We start from the raw sequence: 7,699 nt of genomic DNA on the forward strand, positions 1-7,699 counted from the left end.
TTCTGCAATTTGAATAAACTGTTTATTTATAGAATTAAAACGTAGTATTTTTATCTCTTTAAATAAAGCAATTTCCCATAGGTTATGGGCCCAGAAGTTCGCGGTATTTTGTTTAATGTTAATAAAAATCTGAAGTGATGAAATTGTAAAGAAACTATGAAGATTTTACAATTTTGTGAAGTTTTTTTGCGTGCTAAGTGACAATGGAAAGTTTAAAAATGAAAAGGAACATCAAACCATTTGATGGAAAAAATATAGTGTTTGGAATTTGTTTATGAACGCAAAAGCCTTGCTACGCAGTTAGCTCTTAGAAAGATTTGATTACTGAGCTTTCAGCAGCAGGTACTAAATTAGATGAAACTGACAAAGTGTCTCATCTACTTCTAACTCTTCCTATAACATATGATGGTGTAATAACTGTTATCGAGACATGATCAGAAGATAATTTCACTCTGGCTTTTGTGAAGACAAGACTTCTTGATCATTAAGTTAAATTAAAAAATGAAAGTGGAGATACGAGCGTAAAGGTGCTTCAAGCTGAAAATAAAGATGTGTCTACTGAAAAATAATATAACAATGAAGCTTCAAGATTCTCGAAAAATTTTCGTCAGGGACAATTTAAAGAACGGAACTTCAAATAAAAAAAATCATTTGAGGTCAAATTTCATCACTGTGGCAGGAAAGGACACATAAAGAAAAAATGTTACCACTACAAAAGAGGACTTCAATACCAAAATGATAGAAATAGAACTGTTCAAAACGTTCAAATAACTGAAAAACCATCGACTTCATTTACAAGCAAATCTGGTTTTGCTTTAATGGCTGGAGACTGTTTACCTGAAAAAGAAGGAAAAGTTACTTTTCTTCTCGACTCTGGAGCTTTGGACCATATTGTCAAGAGGGATGATTTGTTCGGCAGTTTCACTGAATTGCAACCTCCTATGAAGATTTCTACTGCGAAAAATGGATCCTTCACAAGTGCGACAAAGAAGGGAACAATCCAGGTCACAACTAATTTGGGCATGCCAGGAGTTCTGGAAAATGTGCTCTATTGTCCTGACATTCCAAATAATCTACTTTCAGTACTAAAAATACAACAAGCTGGAATGAAAGTTGTATTTAATGAAACAGGTGGAGTTCAGATAATAAAAGACGGTAAGGTCCTGATGAAAGGTAAGCCATTGAATAATTTAATAAGTGTCGTTTTTGTTGTTGAAAATAATATGATAAACGATAAGAATCAGGCAAATAATGTCATATGTAGTAATTATGAATTTTGGCATCAACGTTTGGGTCATATTGGAAGATCAAAATTTATAGAATTAAAAAATAAGAAAATGATAAGTGACATGAGCCAAATTGATCATGTGATTCCAAACGATAATTGTGTGAAGCGTGCATTAATGGCAAACAAGCACGATTGCCTTTTGAGAATTCTAAAGATAAAACTTATGTGAAACGCCCGTTATTTATTGTTCATTCTGATGTTTGCGATCCAATCATTCCTTCAACGGTTGATAATAAAAACCATTTTGTGATCTTTGTTGATGAATTTACTCACTATTGTGTTACATATTTAATTGCATATAACTCAGATGTTTTCTCAGTTTTTAAAGAATTTATTGCAAAAAGTCAGACTCATTTTAATTTGAAAATAGTTCATTTGTATAGTAATAATGGAAGGGAATATTTATCAAATGAGATGAAAGACTTTTGTGTGCAAAAAGATATTAGTTATCACTTGACAATTCCACGAACCCCACAGTTAAATGGTGTGTCAGAACGAATGATTAGGACAATAACGGAGAAAGCCCGTGCCATGATTTTTGGTGCTAGTTTAGAAAAATGTTTTTGGGGAGAAGCGGTTCTAACCGCTACTTTGTTAATTAATTTAACACTAACTAAAGCTGTGAAACATAGCAAACCACAATATGAATTGTGGCATGAAAAAAAACCTCAATTAAAATATTTGAAAGTTTTTGGTTCTACAGTTTATGTACATAATAAAACCAGAAAGACCAAATTTGATGAAAAATCCTGGAAGGGTATATTAGTAGGGTATGAACCAAATGGTTGTAAAATGTGGGACGTAGAAAGTAGAAAGTTCTGTGTAGTTCGAGACGTTATTGTTGATGAGGCAAATTTCTTGGTGCCCAGGACTGTGGTAAGACCTGAAGTGGTTAATTCAGAAAACTCCCATAATGTAACTGATGCATATGACATTCTGTCAAAATCAGTTGAAAAGTCTTATAAATCTGATAATGATAAATCAGGTACATTAGAATCAAGGATTAAAATTAATCCTAATAAAGTTGCTAAATTAGGTACTGAGGTTGAGAAATCTGTAATTGAAACAGATATAAATTTGCATACTGAGTCAACATTTCAAGATAAAAAATTAGAAGTCGAAAAATTCCCTGAGCCTAGAAGGAGTGAAATGATTAAAAATAGTTTTCATGTATCATATAATGAAGATGATATATCAGACGATTATATCATGTGCGCTCAATCACTTTTATGTAAAATACCCACTTCAATTCATGAAATTGTAAACAGAGTTTAATAATAACACCTGGACTTTAGTAACGAAGCCTGAAAATAAAAATACAGTTGATTGTAAATGGATCTTTACTATTAAAAACGATGAATTTGGAAATCCATTAAGATACAAAGCTCTTCTTTTGCTCGTGGTTTCAATCAAGAGTATCTGATTGACTATAATGAAACTTTTGCGCCAGTTGCAAGAATTTCAAGCTTCAGATTCATAATGGCTTTTTCAGGTCAGTTTAATTTATTGATTCACCATATGGATGTAAAAAGTGCTTTTCTAAATGGTAAATTAAAAGAAGAAATTTATATGAAAGTACCTGAAGGTATTAAATGTAAAGACAATCAAGTTTGCAAATTAAATAGAGCCATATATGGACTGAAACAAGCAGCCAAATGCTAATTTGAAGTATTTGAACAAATTCTAATTGATAAAGGTTTTCGAAATTCATCTGTTGATCGGTGTATTTATATTTTAGACAAAGGGAATATATCTAAAATTATCTATGTAGTTCTCTATGTGGATGATTTAGTAATTGCCACTGCTAATGATGAAACAATGAGAAGTTTCAAGAATTATTTAATGAATACATTTCGTATAACAGATTTGAATGAAATGAAACTCTCTGTTGGGATAAAAATAGACAGGAATGAGGATATAATCACCTTAAATTAGAGTGCGTACATTAAAACAATTCTTGATAAATTCAATATGGCTGATTAAAAAGCTGTAAGCACACCTCTTGAGAGTAAATTAGATTATACTGCTTTAAATTCAGACGAAAAGTATGATGCTCCTTGCCGAAATCTTATTGGGTGAATAAAAATAATAAGGAATTGTGGCAATGTCTAAAAAGAGTATTAAGATATATCAAGAGCTCTATTGATATTAAATTAACATATATCAGGGGAAATTATGAGCAACTATTATGTGGTTATGTTGATTCTGATTGGGGTGGTCATAACGAAAATGATAAAAAAAGCACAACTGGCTATGTATTTAAATTATTTGAAAAATTTACAATATGTTGGAATACAAAGAAACAGTTATCTGTGGCAGCTTCATCTACTGAAGCTGAATATATGGCTCTTTTTGAGGCAGTAAAAGAAGCAATGTGGCTAAAATCGCTAGCAAATAGTATTAGTATAAATATTTCCAAACCCATAATTACACAGCCACACAAAAAAAAGAGTGTGCGGATCTGGTAACAAGACACACGTATTCCTATGGATTTTGGGGCGCTGAATTCAAATTCGGTATCAAAAATCACCCATCACGTCATGGTTGAGCCATAACCTAAAAAAATGACGAAAAATCATGCACTGAGGCAAATAAATTTCAAAATAATGCCAGTGATGCAAATTTTTTCTTCAAAAACATGTCGAAAACTGTGAAAGATCAACCCTTGCCTGCTATCAACTTATTTAACATAACTTTACACAACAGAACCTGACCTCACCTAGCCTGAATTAACAGAAATTTATTGAACTACACGTAAAGCTCTGAAAGCATATCTTCCCAGTAGCAAATGTGTGCTACATCGCATGGATCAACTCGAGCCTAACCTAGAAATAAATCTAAGCTAGCCTAACCTAACCTCACGAAACACACTTAAACTGATTGTGGTGTCCCGTTGTGTTTGCGGTACCGTTTGAATCAGCTTGGGCTTAACTTGCAAAAAGGTCAAACCTATATTAACCTAAAAAAACCTGACCTAACCTAATCTAACTTAACTTCACGAAACACAATTAAACTCATTGTGTTGTCCCGTTGTGTTTGCGGTACCGTTTCATTCAGCTTCGGCTTAACCTACATAAAGGTTTAACCTATCCTAATCTAACAAAACCTGACCTAACCTAACCTAGCTGAATGAAATTCAACCACACGTGTAGCTATGTAAGCGTACGGTTCTCAGTCTTAAATGTGTGCTATATTTAATAGGTTAACTCGATCTTAACCTACAAATGAATCTAAATTAACAGAACCTAACGAAATTTTGCTTAACGCAACACAAGTTAACTTAAGTGTTCCCGTTGGAACACAGTAAAATTCATTTCATTGTACTACAGGTGGTTAAAAATTCAGACGCACATTACTCATTTGAAAAAACTTAGAGTTACAAGTATAATTGACCCCATTTCTGCTATTAATGTCAAAATATGAAAGTACGCAAAAACAGGATTGCCAGCGAAATCGGTTCGGTTAGGTCAGGTTTTGTTAGGTTAGGGTAGGTTAAACCTCTATGTAGGTTAAACCGAAGCTGAATGAAACGGTACTGCAAACACAACGGGAAAACACAATCATTTTAATTGTGTTTCTTGAGGTTAGGTTAGGTTATGTTAGGCTAGGTTAGATTTATTTGTAGGTTAGGCTCGAGTTAACCCATTCGATGTAGCACACATTTGCTACTGGAAAAATATGGTTCCAGAGCTTTACGTGAAGTTCAATAAATTTCTGTTGATTCAGGTTAGGTGAGGTCAGGTTCTGTTGGGTAAAGTTATGTTAAATTTGCTGATCTCAGGCAAGGGTTGATCCTTCACAGTTGTCGATATGTTTTTGAAGGGAAAATTTGCATCACTGGCATTATTTTGAAATTTATTTGCCTCAGTGCATGATTTTTCGTCATTTTTTGAAGTTATGGCTCAACCATGACGTGATGGGTGATTTTTGATACCGAATTTGAATTCAGCACCCCAAAATCCATAGGATTACGTGTATCTTGTTACCAGATCCGCACACCTTTCTTGGTGTGGCTGTGTTATCTACGAAGATAATAACGGTTGTATAAGCATTGCGATTAATCCAACGAGCCATAAAAGATCCAAACATATTGACATAAAATATCATTTTTCAAGGGAACAAGTAGAGAAAAATTTAGTAAAATTAATGTATATTCCTACAGGTGAACAGTTAACCGATATGCTAACAAAGCCGCTACCTGCTGCAAGATTTGTAGAGCTGAGAACCAAAATGGGTTTAGAATAAGCGATTGAGAACAATGTACATATTGTATGTAATGTTTTGTGCTGAAACAATATATATATATATTAAAATGGTCTGGTTGGGTTTTTCTGGGTTTTCCCCAATCCTTGCAACGAATGTTAGGCCATATGTAACTTTCCAGAAAGCAGAAGAAGGGTACGTACGTCACATTTAGTAAAATTAAGTCCTGAAGTTGTATGTAAGAATGAAAATAAAAATAATTGTCGTCGATTAAATTTTGAGAGGGCATGTTGAGTATTAGAAAGAATATTGGAAGGCGTGAGATTGCAAAGCATAAGTTAATCTCCTCTCACTATTCTAAGAATGCATAGAGAAGTAAGTGTTTAGTTTTATGGTTTTGGTGTAAAGTGACGAATGCCATGATCTGGAGTTCAGGGCTGACTGTTTTAAAAAGGGCGTGAGTGTGACATTTTTATCTCTTTAAATAAAGCAATTTCCCATATTCCCCTTATTCAACGCACCAAATTTTGCCCAAAAACATCAAATAAGTAGTGTAAATTGGGTAGTCGATATTTCCACCAACCCGTCCTCTAAAGGTCAAAGTTTAGGATCAAGTCCACCTTTCTTAGTGCTTCTTATGTATTATCCCAAATTTTCAACTCGATGTGGCGCTTCGCGTGAAAATAAGTTGGGAAATAAGAAAGGGGGCGGTAAGGTAGGAATCTGGTCACGTGACCCATTCGTCACATGGCCTTAAAGTTTGTTTGAATTGATAGTAAAAATGTTCTTCTATATATTCTACAAGATTTAAATATTTAATTGTGTTCAAATTTTCTTTTCAAAAATTTAAACCTCATTTTATCTAACACATTTTCTCTTTAGAAATCGAAAAAATCACAAGTTTAGGTTTTTGTGAAAATGTTAAATATGTTTTTATTAATTAAAAATAAACAACTAATTGCGTTTTTGTAAAGACTAACTCATTATATATAACACTCTGTCAGAAACTTTAAAACAAGGATAGCCCGACCAAATCCATCTTAGAACCCGCCCAGGAATTTTGAAATAATAATAGCTTACACGGAGGATTACATTTTTTTATGTAGCCGACTAGACCCCAACCAGACCCCGATTTGAAATGTTGAACAAAAAGAAGGCAACTAGCTACCGACCGTTCCTTGACCAGGGACACGGGTAAATTTTCCTATTAGGAATTTATATTTAGAATTAAGCCTGCTTGTCTTCCGATGTCCCGGGCAAGTCATCATTTTCTTTCCGGTATCAAGGGGTCGCTAGCCTCGTATCATGTGTCTTTCTGCGTGATTCGTAATATGAAGGCATTGATACTGATCTGAGACTCCGCATATGATCTGCTCTTCAAATGGAGAACATCGTTATTCCCGCTGGCTTACATCGTGATCTCGTTAGGAAGTCATAAAGTGAACCTGAAACGCCATTATCGTTAGCTGTCTAAACGATTTTTTATTAGCTATCCTTGTAGTCGTTTGTAAGGCGATATAATGCCACTGGGTGTTCCTGCGGCTCTGATGCTATATAAATGAAAATTTCAAATTATTTGCAACTGCGATACGATTAGGCGGCAAATAATCCTCAGTACTGAGAATCAGACCTAGTTGGTATGACAAATGACGTGCCGGGTGGTATGAACTTGCGAAACCTGTTATCGAGACTGATCAAGAAACGTAATTCATGTAGGTCGATCGGTCGTTACGAGCTGGTTTTATAAATATTTACGGCCATCGTAAACTGGTCTTTACTGTTTTTGCTGCCATTCCGCGTTGTTTGCTCGAATTATCGAATCTTTCCAATTAAATTGATATTACAGAATCGCAATACAATAATTGCTCTTGCTAATTGACCAACACTGCTTTAATTCTTGACTTTCATGTTTCAATTCATTTTCATATCATTAATCATTTGATGGATCATTTCTCCCATCTCCGTAAAATTTTACTCATGCAAAAAAACTTCATATTGAATTATGATTAATTACAATTATACGAGGGTAGTTCAATAAGTCCTTAGAATGAAGTATAAAAACAATTTTTTTTGGGTAAATTTTTTTTTATTTTTCAACATACTCTTCTTGGAGCTCTATACACTTGGTCAATCGCTTTTCAAGTTTTTTTAATCCTTCAGAAAAGTGCGTTTTCGTAAGTTCCTCAAAATAAGCACTTACAGAGGCAA

The sequence above is a fragment of the Belonocnema kinseyi genome, chromosome 4 (assembly GCF_010883055.1).
Source record: "Belonocnema kinseyi isolate 2016_QV_RU_SX_M_011 chromosome 4, B_treatae_v1, whole genome shotgun sequence".
In the NCBI taxonomy this organism is placed as follows: domain Eukaryota; kingdom Metazoa; phylum Arthropoda; class Insecta; order Hymenoptera; family Cynipidae; genus Belonocnema; species Belonocnema kinseyi.